At 35.8% G+C, this 19,975-nt stretch overlaps 1 pseudogene; it reads right to left on the bottom strand.

Moving 5' to 3' along the window:
• Window positions 1-138: 138 nt before the first annotated feature.
• On the bottom strand, window positions 139-14,189 carry LOC133284632 (splicing factor Cactin-like; annotated as a pseudogene).
• Window positions 14,190-19,975: the final 5,786 nt, after the last annotated feature.

Below are 19,975 nucleotides of genomic sequence, written 5' to 3'. Positions count from 1 at the left end.
ATACATATTGTTCGACCAATTTCCACTACCGCTAACTCTTTCAACTTTTAAATTTCATGTCATATGTTTCATCAAAAGTACACCAATCAAATTTTGCTTGAAGTAACACTTGGATAATTCCTCCAAATATCCTAAAGAAACTCTAATGCCGGCTCCTTCACATACACTTTTGACTCTTCAAAATGGCAGCCTTGTATCCTTCCTCAAACTTGTAGGAAAAACTCACCAGTGCCTGAAATTATCTGCGGTAGCGTTTGAAATTGAAGTACACATGTAGAATTCCACGTTCAAACGTGCACTTAAACCTTTCTTATGAGAATATTCCCATTCTTTGTTTACAATGCGGAAAGCCTGTCATGGAAGACCAATGAAATAAGTAATTTGGTAGAAAATTATAAAACCTTCAGAACATCAAGAATAGTAGACTTACAATATCTTCGTGTGGTGGCCCTGCATGGAATCTTATAATGCAAGTCTCACCATTGCTGTCATCCTTCTCAATAGTGTAAGTTGGAGCTTGTTAGAATATTAGATATGATATGATTAGATTTGATTAGATATGATTGGATTCTGTCTTATCCGTAAATAGTCTGACTGTATTCTGACTGTATTAGGATTAGGTTTGGATTAGGTTTGGGCCTTACACTTAAGCCCATTAGGGTCTCTATATATTGTAACTCCCTGACACAGATCAATACACAACGTATTCTTTTACATTTAACTTGGTATCAGAGCAATTTCGTTCTGGGAACCCTTGCTTCCGCTTAGAAATCTTGTTCTTCGCTTTAAAACCTAAGCCCACTGCTTAGGAGTCATCTTTTCTTTGTCGTGCGTCCTTCCGGTAAGATATCAAAGGCTGTAAGTCCTCTCCAGGCATCTTCTGCACGTGTCCACAGTCACCGGAGCACCGTCAGCCACCGTCAGCCACTGTTCAGGCTGCCGGAGTACTTTTCCGGCGAGTTTTCAGTCTGGAACGAACGCGAACAGAACCCTCTCCTCCCGGCGACCTGCTCTGTGGAAGTCCGGCCACCATCGGAGTTGTCACGCGCTCTCACGCGCCTCCAGTCTTCTCTGCGCGTGGGCTTCACGCGCCACCTTCTGCCGGCGCGTGAGCACTATTCCGGCGGCTTTTTCCGGCCGGTCTTGGACAGAGAAGCTCATCTTCTCCTCTTTCTGGATCTGTGGTTGGTTCTTTGTGGGTCTGACTTTTTGTGCGCACCTCTTCTTGATTGGTGATCAGGTTCGTTTCTCTTTATTCGGTTTGTATCTTTGTGATTTGATATGGCAGCAAACCCTCCAATTCATTCGGAGGTCAAGTCTTCATCTCCTCCTTTGAGAAATTCTCCCAATATCATCTCTACCAATATTGGGTCCATTACCTCTTCAAAATTGAAGGGATCTGTTAATTACAAGAACTGGGCCACCTCTGTTCGAGTTTAGTTCTTTGGACAAGGATATGGGAACCATCTCACAACTAAGTCTACTGATGTCCCTAAGGAGGACAAGTCTGATTGGGAAAAGATTGACAACCAACTTCTGAGTATCCTCTGGCAATCCATTGATCCGATTGTCTTGGATATCTTTTATTCATTTCAAACTTGCACTGAAGTGTGGGAGGAAGCAAAAAACCTCTACACTAATGATGTTCAGCAGCTCTATTTCATCATCTCTCAGTTTATGGAATTGAGCAAATCATCCGACATTCAGATGGAGACATATATTGGCAAGAGTCGCTCTTTGATGCAGGCATATTTGGATATGCTGCTTTACCCTACTGATGCTACTGCATATCGGAAACAGGTGGAACGTCTCTTTATGGTTGCCACACTTTCTGGCCTTCCCGAAGAATATGATAATGTTCGTGATACTATCTTGACTAGTGGGGAGCCTGATCTATCCATGACGTATCAGCGTCTTCTGAATTTGAATAAGAAATCTGCTCCTGCATCGTCTTCTGCTGTTGATTCTACTGCTCTAGTTTCCCGTACTGATTTTCGCGGGCATATTGGAGGTGGACGTGGTCGTGGTAGAGGCCCAGGAGGCCGGGGCCCAGGAGGCTCAGGAGGACGTAGCCCAGGAGGTCGTGGCCCAGGAGGTCCAGTCGGACGTGGTCAGCGACCTCGTTGTCATTACTGTCAGCAACTTGGTCATTATGAGGAACGCTGCTACACCAAGTATCCTCACATGCGACCTTCTTTTGCTGCTAATGTAGCTCAATCGGATACTGCTTCAAATGGTTCAGTCTCTCTCTCCTCTGAAGAATATGCAGCATTCCAGGCCCTTCTCAGGAAGTCCTCTCCTCAATCTCAGGCCTCTGCTTCAGAAACTGGTAATCCTGTTGCTTGTGTTTCTCATTCTGCATCACTTGGTCCTTGGATATTTGACTCAGGTGCTACTGATCACCTCTGTGGTAATAAGGAACTCTTTTCTTCCCTTACATATTCTAATAATTTACCCTCTTTTACTCTTGCTGATGGAACTAAGGCCCCCGTTCATGGGATTGGACAAATCTGTCCAACCTCCTCATTGACCTTGACATCTGTCTATTACATTCCTCACATCCCTTATAATTTAATATCGGTTAGTAAATTGATCAATTCTCTTAATTGTATTGTCACATTCTCAAACCATTCTGTTTCTGTGCAGGACCTGGGTACGGGGAAGATGATTGGAGTGGGTCGTGAGTCACGGGGTCTGTTCTACCTTGATGTGCCGAGTCCTTCAGTTGCTTGTTCTCTCACAGAATCTCCACAGCTCATCCACAGTCGTCTCGGGCATCCTAGTCTTGCGAAATTGCAGAAGATGGTTCCTCTTTTATCCGGTCTTCAAACTTTAGATTGTCAGTCATGTCAGCAAGGAAAGCACATACGCTCCTCCTTTGCTAATCGAGTCAATAAACGAGCTGATGCTCCTTTTTCAATTATTCATTCAGATGTTTGGGGTCCTAGTCGTAGTGTGTCTATTTTAGGTTTTCGGTATTTTGTCACCTTTATTGATGATTTCTCCCGTTGTACTTGGATTTATTTAATGAAAAACCGCTCTGAGTTGTTTTCTATTTATCAAAAGTTTTCTGCTGAAATTCATACTCAATTGGTGCTTCTATTCGTATTTTACGTAGTGATAATGCTAAGGAGTATGTTTCTGTTGACTTTTCTCACTTCTTAGCCACACAGGGTACTTTACACCAAACCACTTGTCCTCACACTCCACAACAAAATGGAGTAGTTGAACGTAAGAATAGACATCTCATTGAGATTGCCAGGACTCTTCTTATTCACATGCATGTTCCTCTTCACTTCTGGGCTGATGCAGTCCTTGCTTCTTGCTTTCTCATCAACCGCATGCCTTCATCTGTGCTTAATAATGATATTCCTCATAACTTATTGTTTCCAGATGTTCCTCTCTTTCCTCTATCCCCACATGTTTTTGGTTGTACCTGTTTTGTTCATGATCTCACTCCTGGTAAGGATAAGTTAACATCCAAAGCCTTTAAATGCATTTTTCTTGGTTATTCTCGTCTTCAAAAGGGTTATCGCTGTTACTCTCCTGACCTCAAGCGTTACTTAGTTTCCGCGGATGTCACCTTTTTTTATCAACAACCCTTTAATTCTATCCCATCTCCATTGTCACAGGTTGATCATGTTCTTCCTGTTCCTTTTCTTGACTTGTCTTTGCCAGATGCAGGTGCTTCTACTCCAGATTAGCCATCACCTATTGCTCCAGTACCTAAGGACCGTCCACTTCTCACTTATCAGCGTCGTAAGACAGTACCTCCAGTCGACTCGACCCCTGCTGACTCATTGCCCTCTGCAGTTGATTTTTCCCCTCCGGATCCTTCACCAGAGGCTCTTCCCATTGCTCAAAGAAAAGGTACACGTAACAGTTAAAACAACATTTATTCAGTGCATTTCAAACAAAGGACCTTGGGAAGCTGCGTTACTTCTTGGGAATTGAGGTGGCGCAATCTAGACAGGGCATTTCTATCTGTCAAAGGAAGTATGCCTTGGATATCCTAGAAGAGACTGGTATGTTGGGGTGTAAACCAGTTGATACACCAATGGATCCTAATGTTAAGTTATTGCCCAGACAGGGGGAGCCGTTATCTGATCCTGGACGTTATCGAAGGCTGATTGGGAAGCTCAATTATCTTACTGTGACTAGGCCAGATATTTCTTTCGCTGTCAGTACGGCCAGTCAGTTCCTTGATTCCCCTTGTGATTCACATTGGGATGTTGCTGTGAGGATCCTCCGATACATCAAAGGAGCACCAGGAAAAGGTTTGTTGTATTCAGATCAGGGAAATACAGAAATTTGTGGTTACTCAGATGCCGATTGGGCAGGATCACCCTCGGACAGACGCTCTACTTCTGGTTATTGTGTCTTCTTCGGAGGAAACTTAATCTCATGGAAAAGCAAGAAACAACCTGTTGTTTCCCGATCTAGTGCAGAAGCTGAGTATCGTGCAATGGCAAATACTACCTGTGAGTTGATCTGGTTAAAGCAGTTGATTCAGGAGCTTCATCTTTGTGAACAGAAACAACTCATGACACTCATCTGTGATAATCAAGCTGCGCTACATATATCCTCTAATCCTGTTTTTCATGAGAGGACCAAACATATAGAGATTGATTGTCACTTCATTCGGGAAAAGATTCAGTCAGGAGAAATCAAGACAGCTTTTGTCAACTCGTCTAATCAACTAGCAGATGTTTTCACTAAAGCTCTTAGAGGTCCTCGGGTTGAATACATTTGTAACAAGCTTGGTGCTCATAATATATACGCACCAGCTTGAGGGGGAGTGTTAGAATATTAGATATGATATGATTAGATTTGATTAGATATGATTGGATTCTGTCTTATCCGTAAATAGTCTGACTGTATTCTGACTGTATTAGGATTAGGTTTGGATTAGGTTTGGGCCTTACACTTAAGCCCATTAGGGTCTCTATATATTGTAACTCCCTGACACAGATCAATACACAACGTATTCTTTTACATTTAACTTAATTGAGCTTTTGTCTTGTCAACAAGGTCTGGGTAGAAAATATTAAATTTATAGCCTTGTACAACCTTTGGAGGTGGATTGTCATGATCATAGTGAGTCTGATTATATTTGTTCCACTCGTATCCAGTGTGAACACGGTTGAAATACTTTGGCTTCCTGGGTCTGTATTTGTCATGCCACCAATAAACCTGCTCCAACACATTTATCAATTACATAAGAAACTTTAAAGTATAAGCATAATATAGTTAACAAGCATTCTATTTCTCCTTAAAAAAACAAAATATACCATTGAAAGTATATTTACCCCCTCCAGTGTCAACTTTTACTTTGGAGAGAAGAAACTAAAACCCAAAGGGTATGATAAGACAACATTTATACAGATGCACAAAGCTCTCTTCCATGATAAGTTGATAACCCACGTCCTTCATAATAGTTTTTCCGAAAATCCAGAATTTTGTATTTCTACTAAGGAAATATTTTTCAATCTATCAACATGCAAATTTCTAAGAATCATGGAAAGCGACAATCATTTGATGCCATTTCACAGAATTAAAATTATATAAATAGCCAAGAGAGGATACCTGTGAATCTAGATTCACTTCAGCGCCAGAGCCAAACACTGCATCTCCATCTTCCATAGCTCCCATAGCTTTCATGGCCTTCATTTGAAAATTATCTTCAGCTAGAGCAGGCTTCAATGCCATTGCTTCCTGAATTCGTCTCTGCTGCTCTTCCTTTACAGCCATTCGTTTTCGCTCCTATGAATGTACCCTCATTGTTGAGTTAGTCTACATACTTAAATACACAACACGTATGAGATCATCATTAAAAACCATGCTTAAAAAGATTACCAGTAGAGCTCTGTCCTCTTCAGGATCAATGGCTTCCTCATGTTCATCACCATGCAACAGTTCTGGCGAAAATGACCCAGCCTCATCTTCGGTTTCTTGATCCTCTCCTTTAATGGGTTCTGGTGAAAATGATTCATCAGCAGATTGAACTACAGAAAAAATATCAACATGAAATTTCGATGGAGGAAGCACATAAAAGAGTCTATGTTTCAAGAACAACTAAACAATGATAAACATCTTATACCTTTAACATAATCTTCAGTAACTTCCTCAGATTTCATAACATGAGCATCTTCCAGTTCATCTTCACCCTCCAATGGTTGTTCAAGGTGTTGCAAATGCTTGCGTAACATTTTAGCATGAATTTCCTTTAAACAAGCCTGCATTTGTAGCAATTTCATTATGGAGTGAACCAACCATTGTTTTAAGGCATGTAACACAAAAAAATAAAAATAAAAATAAAAAAAATAATAAATTTTTTTTGATGGAGATTACCTTAGCCTTATATACGTGGAGGTGTTTTAAAACAGCCTCCCAGTACTCAACCACCTTTGCTGTACCACTACGCATCTCTAACTCAATATGCACTCATAATGCTTCCAATTCTGCATGTGTCTTCCCCTGCAAAAGCCTCTTCAGGTCTGGCTCAACACTGTAATGCAGACCCCTTTCTTCTGCAAGCAGCTCAGCCGGAGGTTCTTCTCCATGCACCCTAGCTCGGTTCAATGCATCTTTTTTGCGAGCTTCAGCTAGCTCCCAATCACACAGCAAAAGGAGGGCCTGTATGAACATATCGCCCAATAAATCTTCAATTTTGTACATGAATCATGACAAAACTAATTTGGTGCCAAGATCCATAGCATCACATGTTAAGGAAGCCACCCACAATGGCCATATGAGTTAACTGAAACAGAAGAGGAAAAGATCAAGAAAGCAACTAATTCATCTGGGCTCCAGTTCATAAGAGTAATGATGCTTCTATGTGCATATAAGACATAAACATAACAAGACATATATATTCACATAAAAGGCACCACATACCAGAAGACATAATACCAGCATGCATATGCAGACAAGGGTAAACAAACAAAGGAGTCAAAGGACACTTGAATAAATTCAAACAGGGAAAACCAGTGGAAAGGGAAAAGCAATCTCACGGTATAATTGAATATTCTTCGTGCTAGAAGTCCTTCCCACGCACATTGTTATTGAAAGAAATATAATATAACCCCTCAATTCCCATGTAGGCTATGCATGATACAGTCAGAAACCCCGTTCATTATATTTCTACCAAGCACATAACTTTTTTTTAATAAAGGAAGAATTTATTAAAAGAGAAGACAATACCAAAAATATACTTAGAAAAGTGAAAATCCTCCTGCCTCCATTTTATCCAAAATATAACAGTGTATAGTGATACTCTGCTACCTACCTCAAATAGGGAATTCCATAAAGCAAAGGAATAAACAAAAAAAAAAATTACATTTTAATAGACCATGTCCACTTTATGCAAGCAACCAGAAGTTCTATCTGTCTTTGAATCTGATACAACCCACTCCAATACAGAGAGATGACCGCGAACAACAATGTATTCAGGAGAAATTCCAATGTTTATTACTGAAATTATTCACAATAGTACAGGAATCGTATTCAATTGACAACAAGAACTCAGCACTATAAAATCAAATGAACGAAAATCCCAGTGGAACAGCCATGGCAGAAAATACAATGAAATTGGGAAAGAAACAATGATGAAGAACAATTTGAGAGGCTCCCTGCTCTTCCAGTCCCAATGACTCACTTAAGAATCCAGTTAACCCCCCTCTACTCCCTTCATTCCTATTTAATCTCCCCCAGTCTTACTTAAAGCCTGTTATATTTAGTTGCAAACAGTTAAACAGTCATAACTGCCTTGCTGAGTCAGCAACCGTGGCTTCAGCAGTTGGAGCCCAAATCTTCCTTCTTTTATCCCTCTTGTAGACCTTTGACGGCTGGATCTCATCAGAATCTTGACCAGGAAACACCCCAATGCTCCAACTCAATAAATGCAATAGTTCCAACTTATAAGATATAAAAACCAAAAACTTTCATAATTCTCATATCCCCACCAGATTAAAAAAAGAGGGAAGAGCTTTATAGTACGAAATCCAATTTTAAAAAGAAAAATTCAAACCTAAACAGTCTATACTTTTTTTAAGGTCATGCCTTTGCAAATAGTTATTTTCAATGACACTACGAAATGCACAGAAGACATTGTGCATATGCTCATTTAGAAATTAAAAAGATATAATCCCTATGCTATTCCAAAACAGTTTAAATTCGAAACTATCAGTTCTTTGACATGACTGTATACAAGCATGAGTAAGAACACGGACATGATATTTCCTCTAAAGATAATTTCCATAATATTTTTCTGAAAGTATTTTAAAACCTGGAATAAGAACAACCATGAAAAAGCTGAGTTTAGGGGTCAATTGGTTCAACCGGTTAAACTGATAGTTGAACCAGATGATGTCATTCACATTTAAAATTAAAATTTAAGAATATGTATGTGTGTGTATATATATATATACATAAACAAAAACAATTTGAAAAAAAAAACCCTCATCATAAATAAATATACTAATCAGTAACAAATTTTATTCTATTTTTAAGTAAAAGGCGAAACAATAGTTCGCTCTGTGCTCTGCTCACCACACAGCTCGGTAATCAGTAACAATTTAAACTATGACATATTGGCGCAATAATAGAAACTCACATGCATGTCACTCTACATTTCTTATTTTTGCTAATGCAATTATATTAGTACTAGTTTATATCGATACGTAAGGATATATCACAACAATAAATGCATTAACTACAATGCAAAATACTCTAATCATAACAAAGAAACATATTATACACAAATAAGCTACAAAAAATATTAACAAATAGAAATCTTATGCATTAAGCATATTCTTTATCTAGCATATTGCCTTCAACTTTCATTTTGTTGTTTTCATGTATATGATAAACCAAATCATTCATGTTGTCCTATAATTTGAGTACCCAAATACATATGATGAATGATATCATATAATTACTAACAATCATATAGACATGAATTTTAAAGACTTTTAACCTTGAATTTCAGCTGTTTCGGTCTTTTGCATTTTTTGTTAAAACGGTGATTTCTGTATCATGTCAGAAATGTGATTCTTTATATCACAACAAGGTAAGATCCAAAGTAATAGTCACACCCAATATTACCTGAAGTGAATAAAACAAGATAATTGTATCATTAACCGGATATTATAAAGTAGATAAGGTAGAAGTTATTAAGTAATAAGTACTCTCTGAAGGATTATACATTAACTAAATAAACAATGAAAAAAGGTTGATACCTCCCAATATTCTACATGGGTTAGGGTGGCCCTGTCAAGGTCCAGATGCATTTTGATGTCATCACGAAGCTCTTCCATTTCTTTCACCGTCAAACCCTGCACCGTATATGTCAAATCATTACATAATTTGTCCAATAATATTGACATTTAAAGCTGGAAACCTTTAGTCATACTAAGGACACAGTTTTTTAGAGCTGTATTCCATAACTATTTAGAATAGTTAAAGGAAAAGGAGGCACAAATTGCTATAAAGCTTAATATTAACCTTGAAGACCATGTATGGCTCATTTATTTCTACATCCAAATCATCAGAGCCATTAAGGTGCTTGGTTAGGATATCAATTGGCCTGGCACGCCCTTCACGCAATCTAATCTCAGACCTAACCTTGCTTTGATCAAAATGAAACTGCATATATTATGAATCATGTTATTCATCAGATTGCCAATACTATATTCAATAACAAGAAATGAAAGGAATTCAAGGAATCATACTTCCTCTTCTCTTTTTTCCCAGTCCTGGAACTCAGCTCGAGCACGTTCTCTAGCTAACAGTGCCTGCGAGAGATATTGTGCATAAATCCCCAAAAATGATAACATAGTTTATTTATGAACTAAAAAGGCTTGGGAATAATTGGCATGTCATATTAGAATATAGCCATGTCAGACTGGCAGAACATGATTGTAAGATAGAATTTTGCTGCTAACGTATCAAAATGACAACTAATAACAAATTATGAGAATCGACTTACCATTTCTTCTTCGTGTTGTGCTTTCTCAAGTGCCCTTTCTTCTCTTCTTTTTTTCACCTTTTCAATTTCTGCCTGTATTATAATTATTAACAAGAACTTAGTGAATGTTTAATGGTAGACAGTGAGACCGTGTAGTTGTTTGACCATGTCATCATAAAAGCTTGAGTGGTAAGAGCCTGTTTGGCACCTCTCTTTTTTAAGCTAAATCTAAAAAAATAATGGGATTGGTTATTCTACCTACCATTTTTTCTGTCTACCTTTGCCTACCACCATTCAACATCGTTAGATCAGAATCTCAATAGGATAGAGAAATGAAAAATATAGTTGAGACTCTGATCTAACGGTGTTGAAGAGTGGTAGGCAAAAAAAATGGTAGGTAGAATAACCTATCCCAAAAATAATTTTAAAAATAACGCTAAAAGTTGTTTGATAATTGTATAAATTTTTTAGCTTAAAAGTTATTTAATAGCTGTTCATTTAAAAAAAACTTTTCATTTAAAAAAAAAAAAGCTGATACAACTTAAAAAAAGATCCTCCTATAAGCTTTTGACTTTTTTCTTCATTATAAAAAAAACTCTTTATTATAAGAGCTTTTGTAAAAACCTGTTTGACCTAGTTTCTGCTTATAAGGAGAAGAGAAGCTAAAAAAAGACCTCACAAACAAGCACTAAGAAGCAAAGAAGATAATGATTTCTTTTTCTTTTCTTTTTTTTAATGGATTTAACTTGAATAGTGTATCAAGATCTTGATATTAAAATTCAGAAGAACTCTAGATATCCTATGAATCCATGCAAGCAGATAAATCTTTTGTAAATATAACCAGGCAACATCATTGAATTTCCTTCAAAAAGAAACAAATAACCACGTAATATAACATAACGAATTTCAGTTAAATTGACCTCCCATTGAGTGAAAATTGGCATATTCTAATTTAAAATTTAACCAGAGATGCATTCATTGTCACAGTCTTCCCCCTATGATATTTACAAGGAACATCACAAAAGAGAAACATATTCCGACTAGATAGAGACTTGTAATGATATATAAAAACTTATTAGATGAGGCTTGAGGCTTGCAGTCCTTCTAAGGGACATAATTAGGAGAAAAAGTTAGTCACTTAAATGTCACGTGCCATCCTTGAAAGTCCAAACCATTCCTCCTCTCTCAATGAGTCACAGACTCACACCCAATAGATATAAATATAAAATATCACTATGTGCCTACTTGTGCACAATTCAACTAAAATGTAGCAAATCATCATGTAGTAAGTCCCTGTAAAGACGGAAAGAAACATGGTACTAAGAACTGCATACGACAATGACAGACCCAGAATTTCACCAATATCACTTGGGTAATACCTCGGGTGATAACCTGGCTCCCCACCTTAGATGGAGACTATGTTCAGATCCTCCCCTCCCTTATCGAGTAAATGCTAGCTAACTAAGCCATTAAGGGTTGTCTCAACTGGAAAGATCAAACATCATCAATAAAAAGATTTTGGGTTCAAATCCTCTCAGTACTAGTAGACATTCATTGGTAGGTTTTCTGTGAGTACCAGCGTACATGTACCACACTATGCCCTCAGCCGGCCCCTCACTAAGGGTTGTGACATATGCCTTGACATTGAAATGGGGCAACCTCCCATTCTCCTAAAAAAATTTTATACAAAAACAAAATGCTAGCTCCCTAAAGGCCAAAAAAATATATAATTATTTGAATTTTTTATTTTAAAATGTTTGAATTGGACTATGTGAGAGTCCTCTCTTTAGAAAAGTGTATACAAACTATTCATACATAAACAAAAATATAACGGTGGAGATAGATATTAAAATTCTAATGCTTAACATATTGCATTATTCTTCCCTTTATTGACTTAAAAATTATAGTTTAAGCCGATAAGCAGTGGGCATCTTGATGTGTAAGTGTAGGTGGGCCAGGGGCATTCAATCACTCTGAAAGCACACCCCTTTTCCATCCCCTTTGCCCCTCCCTTGGGTCCTTTAGAGGGCACCCCTTAAGTCCTACTCCAATGATGAAACCCCCTAGGTTTCGTGGGGCTTATTACCAAAAACAAGTGTAAATATCAGTCACAAAATAACTACCTAGTGATGGCAAATGTATATTTAGTAATAATATTAAGATCCTATATAATATAAGTAGGAATTTTTTAAATTGATTGTAACATCCATGCACATCCGTCCCTGATATATAAACTAGTAAAAACAATTTGGAGAAAAACACTTACCATCCTTTCTCTCTGTCTCTTTTTCTCAGCTTTAACTGAAAATGTTTCAATAGGCACACCTTGAACAACATCACGCTCAATCTTCTTGCGCCAAACAAACCTATCAATAGCATTTTTGGGATTACGGCGAAATAGGTAGTCATCACTCAACTACTAATACATTGATTTCTAGTCAAGAAATTAGTGACCGATTGTAAAACATAACAATGTAAATATAGTGGGAATCTTACTGGAATTAAATAAGGCAAACAAAATACAGATATATCAAAGTTAGCTAAGAACAATACCTGCTGATATATATCCCCCCTCCCTCCCCCCCACAAAAAAAAAAAAAATACATAAATAAAATAGAAAGCTTAATCTTCTGACCATAACATAAATAGTAATGAGAGTTGAGCTAAAAACATCAAAGATTACAATACTAACAATTTCCATTTCAAGGTGATCTAATTGTTTTCCTTTCAATAGTCCTCCAAAATAAAGTTGTCCAACAGTCAGCCACAGAAATTCTGGAATAATTTTAGCTGATAAACAAGTATAATAGTCAATCAAATAGTTGCAGCTTTGGTTCCTAATGGATAATACTTCAATCTATCCCATGGTGACTTAATGTCTTAATCTTAGCAACTTAAGCACTTGTAGCAAGTATCCCCAAAGATTCAAATTACAGAAAGAGAGAGACACAGACAGAGAGAGAATGGTCCTGCAAGAGGTATCATTTTGTCAATGAATTATTTAACTAATGACACAATTGTCGCAAAGCTTTCCAAATAATTTTCTATATATGTTCTTGCACAATCTGAAATTTTAACTAAATTGAAAAACAGAATCATGGAGGAACCTAATCGATTAATCCATCAATAATCAAGTGGTTTCTGGGAACCAACATATTTATAATTAATAGTCCCCTTTCCACAAATTAAAATTCCTTCAAGCCATACATATATATATATATTTATTTATATTTCTGCATATAAGCTCCTGGTGCTTACTGGAAAATTTATCTCGAGTATGAAATAAATTTAATCATTAGGTAAAAAAATTAAGAACAAAATAAACACAAGACAAAGAAAAAAATCAGGGAAAAGAGAAGAACTAACTTCTCATTAAGATTAGTGTCACCAAATGGATTTGAGTCATTCGAATACCCTGATACTGTATGAGTCTTCAATTTTTTAGCAACTTTCAATGCCTGAGCATAAAATCGAATAGATTGCAACATCAACATGCACCCTTGAATTCATATCAAGAAAAATCAAATATATATGAAGAAGCGAATTCAAAACCTTCTTTGAGCCTTTTTCGCCAAGTAATGTGCTATTTCCTCTTCAGTGATGGTCCTGGAGGACTTTTTATTCTTCCCACCCCTAACACCACTGTCATCAGTGGAACTATCTGAGTCCTGCCGGCTCCGCCCCCGCCGCGACCGACGATCGCTGCTGTGGCCGCGATGGCTACTTCTCCGGCTTCTATCAGAACCCCTCTCAGGAGACGAATCATCAGACTGTGAAGAAGAGGACTCTGATGCAGAATCATCTGATCTCCTTCTTCTTCTCTCTTTCCCACTCTTGCTACCCATTCTATTCTACTAATTCTGTTCTGCTCAGATTATTATGCTAAGAATAAACAGAACATAACATAAAGTAACAACTATATTGCAGAACAGTAAAAGAGTTTCTGTCTAGTATAGGATATGCAATAAGGTAAGTTATTAATAGCAATAGGGATAATCACATGAAGAATATGATTCATTGTTCAATCACAAAGCAGGAAAATTTGCATAAATATAAGTAATAATTGAACCAAAAACAAGAAACCTGTGGCGGAGAAGACGGTTGGCAAATGAAGACAGTTGGCAAATGAAGACGGCGGTGCCGATGAACGGCCGGTGGTTCGATACCGGACAAGAACAAGACACTTTCCCTCTGCATTGCAAATTGCAATTCACATTTTTGCTTTTTTTGCTTCTTCTTCTTTTTTTTTGCCCTTTTCGAGTTCATAAATATAAATGGGCCTAAGCCCAATAATCAAAAGAACAAAGCTATGAATACTAATGTTTAGTTACTGTACCAAAAAAAATATGTTTAGTTTAAGTCTTTAAGTGCATACTTTTATGGGTTTTATAAGAGTTATGTTGTAGGAAAAGTGATTGTGTAATGTTATAGAGATTCGTTTTGCGTGCCTTAATTTTTTATTTATTGTTTTGTTTTAAAAAGTGTGGGCCCCACAAAATGTTGTGAGTGTAGGAAAGTTTGTTGTGTTATGTTAAAGGATAAAATGAAAACCCTACTTTTATTCCTTTCGTATAAAAAATATATTTTTATTGATGTTGTAAAGATATTATTTTGTTCCACTAGGATTAGCCTAGTGGTGTGTGTTAGGGGTGTGTGTTAGGTGTTTGTAGTGTAGTGGTGTGTGTTCAATTCCCATGTAATATAAAAAAAAAAAGATATTATTTTGTTTGTATTGTTTTATTTTTAATTATTTGTATAGAAAATGGTGGAAACAAAAAAATTCATCATTTTCAGTACAAATGTTTGAGAACAGAAACATGTTTATAAAATAAAAATAAATATTATTTTTACGAATCAAGCACATCTTAAACATCCTCATTTTTTCCACACCTTTAGGAGTCTATTTGGCACTTCTTCTTTTTTAAGTTAAAAGCTACTTTTAAGTTAAAGTTAAAATAAAAATTTTAAAAAAAATCTATAAGTTGTTGTTTGATGATTATATAAAATTTTAAAGTTACTTAAAAGCTATTTATTTAAAAAAAACACACACATTTCAAAAAAAAATGGTATAACTTAAAAAAAAACTCATCTTATGAGCTTTTGACTTTTGGTTTTTCTCTTCGTTAAAAAAAAAATTCTTTTAATTATAAGAGCTTTTGTAAAAAGGCCTAACTTTTACTTATAAGGGAAAAAAAAATCTCTCAAACAAGCACTAGATTTTATTATGTGAGACTTAGGGCCTGTTTTGTGGGACGTATAAGACATGATAGTATAAGCTTATACTATACCTTATGACATTTTCAGTTGTTTGATATGACCATCATATAGTATAAGCTTATACAACATAATTCCTTAATACATCAAAACGATGTATAACTTAATCCGGTCTAAGGGTGAGGGATAAAACCTGATAAGAGATTGATGTATTAACATCGTTGACTAATGTAATTCTCAAAAATTAATATATTATTTTAATATTAATCTATTAAAATAAAAATTAATTTTTCAATATATTAATTTTTAAAATATTGAATATTTTTATTTTTATAAAAATTAATTTATATTTTGGACACACTGATCAATAAATTTTTATAAAAATTAATATCATGTGACATTTTTTGAAGAATTATACAAATTCTTTATTAAATGATATTTTTATTAAAAATATTTATTTTTATCATATATAGTATTATGCAGTGCATTCTATGAAGCACCGACACTTCAAAAATCCTGACGTGTCGTGTCGGACACTCCCCGACACTCTAACATGTGTTATAGAAATTCAAAAAAAAGTTCAAAGGTTGTGTTGCGGTGAGTTTTTAGTTTCAACTATTAAATTCGTTGAATTTCAATTACTATTTTATTGAATTTAATATAAATATTTGAGATATCTTATGTTTCTTTGCAAAATTGATGAATATTATAAGTTTAGTTTCATTTTTTTGTTAAATTATTGAATATTAAATATAATATACACTACATAAATTAAAAATATTATTTAATATCAAAATGTGTCCTAGCGTGTCGAAATCTAACATTTTTTAGAATTAACGTGTCGGGGTATCGTGTCGTATCGTGTCACGTGTTCCGTGTCAGTGTCGGTGCTACATAGAGTGCATTATCAAATACTAGATGCTATTATCTTATACTGTATATTATTTTATACAATATCGTGCCAAACGCTGGATAGTATTAAAATTCAATCAGGTCTTATACAATCAGGCCTTATACTATCAGGTCTTATACTATCAGGCTTTATCCTGTACTATACACCAAACATGCCCTTAGGTATTAAAATTTTTTATTTGTTTGGATTTTCTTTTTATTAGGATAATTCATGTAAGTTTGGACTGACCCAATTCATTCTTACTAGCTTACTACGGGCCGAGATAGGTTCGGTAGGACTAAATGTGGTCCAAGTTAATAATTTGTTGGTGAAAGTGCAATTCAGTCATGCACTGGTTGTGGGCTGGGCAGCCCAACTTGTTGCCCTGGATAATAATTAATTTTCTCTTTTAATAGCAAAAAAAGAAAGTTCAATATTTAACTTAATCATGAGCATTATTAAAAAAAAAATTGTATACCAAATATTAAGATACAAATATAGCTAATAGTTGGGTCATATCCATCAAATAATAAGAATGTAAGTTACAAAATATAGCCACTTAGAATGTGACCATGAGCATGTTTGAATTTTTTTTTAAGGTAAAAGCTACTTATAAGCTAAAGCTAAAATAAATTAAAAGCTGTTTAGTGATTACATAAAAAATTTAGCTTAAAAAACATTTAAAAGTACATATTTCAAGAAAACTCTCATTTTCTCTATATTTCTATAGCTCTTCATTTCGAAAAAAAAAACACAATTCGAGAAAAGCTGATAAGATCTTAAAAAAAGGCTCCTCCAAGGAGCTTTTGGCTTTTAGCTTTTTTTTAATTATAAAAAAAAAAAAGTTTTTCATTATAAGAGTTTTTCTCTTTAGTCTAGCTTTTGCTTATAAGTAGCTTCTAGCTTAAAAAGAGAGAGGATCCAAATAAACACTATATATTAAGTTTGGGTTTTCTAAACTACTAAGATATTGATGTTGTAATTGGCAGTTTTGAGTCCCAATTGGTATTAAATTGTAACTACTAGGGTAGGATTAGACTTAATGGTGGAGTCAAAAAAATTTGCGAGAAAGGACGAAAAATGGGATAATACGAGATAAAGAACTCTCCAAGTTTTCTTCGTACATTAGGAATAATAAGGATAAAAATTCGATGATTGAGCTTGAAGGGGATGAACTTATATTATACTATCTTTCTCTTAAGTCTGAATAGGTCTAAAACAAATGTTTGCATGATTGCCCCTCTCTAGCTTCACCACTTATTAGGCTATTGCAACTTGTGAAGTAGTACTTGTGATAAAAGGACACTCAATAGAGAAAGAAAACATTATTCTTATATTGAATTGAGTTGTTTTCAAATCAGATTCAACCAAACTAGTAGATGAAGTATTGAATTACAAAAGAAATTACACTTGATCTGGGGAAAAAAGAAAAATGATAGAGAGAGAAACAATATCAAAGCAAAATAAGATGCTTTATTCTCTCCCAGATCTAAATTTTAGAATAATCCAAGATATCCTAAAGTAAAGCCCTCTAAAATATTTACCTAACTAATTCCTTGTGAGTCAACAATTACAAGTATATGTCTCTTCCTTTCAAATACCTTACCAAACTATTCGCCTTAACCGTATCAACTTGGTTTTTGGCATGTGCAGTGTGTAGCCTTGGTTTTGTATTTATATGAGCCTGAGTAGCTCAGAACTGTCGACAAAATTTAAACATAACTAGGCGAGTGGTGGCTATGTTAAACGTAATAAAGACACGGTGAAGCAAATCTTAAAATTAATTACCTATCCCACCAATTTTGGGAGAGTGGCTTGGGTAGCTATTTTCATTTACTTAAATGTGTTCAGTTGTAGTTTGGTTAAATGTCAATCTAGTTAAATTCAAAAGAGATAAGCATAAAACAATGTGTAAGTATCATAATTCTTATTAGAAATTAATTTAATTTTATATTGGATGATTATGAAGTACTCCTTGCAAAAGCACAGCCTAGTAAGAGGGGACAAATCTTAGGCACAGTACACTAGGAATCACACCCGTTGCGTATAGAGGGTCAGTTCTATCTACGATAAAAGCTTACAATTCAGAACAGTAAGTGCCTCAACATCGGTCGCTGCTAATGCACATACACTTACCAAAAGACAAGTTTGTATTATCAACATATGAATAAAAGAAGAAAATTATTGAATTTAATGTCATCCAAGATTCCAAGTTAATCCATTTATTCAATATCCAAAACAAGTTTATCACTAAATGTTATCATCACTATTCATTATCAATACCAAGGCAAATTTTCACAAGAAAATACACTGTAGAACAAATACTATAAGGTTCATAGATGTCAAAAATCATGTAACACAGTATCAGACATCTAGGTACTTGGAAGCTTCAAGAACATCATGATCTAAGCTCCAAACAGGTAGCATCTCCATGTTAAAGCCTTCAATTGACTGCGACCTCAGCTAAAAATAAATTTTGATGAAGTACATCCTAGCCAGAAACTTTGGTCTTAGAGTTCTCTCCCAATCCAACACCGTTTTTCTTTTACTTGGATCAGTAGTCACTCTTGCAGATGAAATGACGTGACCAAGAAACTGGATCTCATGCAACCAGAACTCACACTTGGATGGTTTGGCATATAACTGATGCTCCCTCAAAATTTGCAAGACTATCTTCAAATGATCTGCGTTCACTTCTTTACTCTTGGAATAGATCAGAATATCATCAATAAATACTGCTACAAATTGATCTAGATGTGGTTTGAAGATCTGGTTCATATAACTCATGAACACTGTCGGGGCATTAGTAAGCCCAAATGGGATCACTAAATACTCGTAGTGCCCATATCTGATCGAAAAGCCGTCTTCGAAATATCCTCTGCCTTTACCCGGATCTAGTGATATCCTGAACGGAGATCAATCTTTGAAAATACTGAAGCACCCCTAAGCTGATCCAACAAATCATCAATGAAAGGTAGGGGTACTTGTTCTTCACAGTCACCTTGTTCAATTGTCGGTAATCCATGCACAACCTCATAATTCCATCCTTCTTCTTCATGAAGATAACTGGTGCTCCCCAAGGAGACACACTAGGTCTAATGAAATTCTTTCTGGACAGATCTTCAATTTCCTTCTTCAACTCTACAAGTTTCACTGGTGACATCCAGTATGGAGCTAAAGAGATAGGCCCCTCACCAGGCACTAGGTCAATGGAGAATTCAATCTCCCTTTCTGGTGGAAACTGTGGGATCTCTTCTGGAAATACATCCTCAAAGTCACATGTAATCGGGATACTAGAAGTTGGCTCTATAGAGACACCAACCAATCCTCCTAACGTGATATACCCTGCATCTCCCGCATTTAAAGCCTTAATCATCTACAACAATGATAAATATGACGAGTCTTCTCATTCTTAGTAGAGAGATAAATCTTCCTGCTACAACAATCAATCATAACTCCATGTTTGACTAGCCAATCCATGCCTAGAATGGTGTGCAGCACAATCAGATCAACCACATACTACTTCTCTTCATAACTGAACTCGACTTCCTTACACATCAAAGAAGTGGAAACCAAGTATCCTTTGGCAGTCTTCACTACCATAGGAGGCGTAAATGCATACATAGGCAAGTTCAAACCATTCGCAACAAAATTCAAAATAAAGGAGTGGGTGGCTCCTGAGTTAAACAATGCATCAAAATTATAGTCTTTACCAGTATTCTTAATTGTACCCGAATTTCATAATCTTCTTAACTTCAACAGTATTGGTCTAATTATGACTTGTTAGGCATATATTGTTCTTTCTTTCCATTTTCTCATCTTTTTTCCGTTCCGGGATTCTACCGATTGCTTCTACAACAGTAAAAATACCCGACAGAAGTGACTTTTTCAAAATACCCCAA

The sequence above is a fragment of the Gastrolobium bilobum genome, unplaced genomic scaffold (assembly GCF_033153095.1).
Source record: "Gastrolobium bilobum isolate Gb01-03AN ecotype WA unplaced genomic scaffold, APGP_CSIRO_Gbil_v1 utg8088, whole genome shotgun sequence".
Lineage (NCBI taxonomy): Eukaryota > Viridiplantae > Streptophyta > Magnoliopsida > Fabales > Fabaceae > Gastrolobium > Gastrolobium bilobum.
This window is presented reverse-complemented; position numbering and strand designations above follow the sequence as displayed.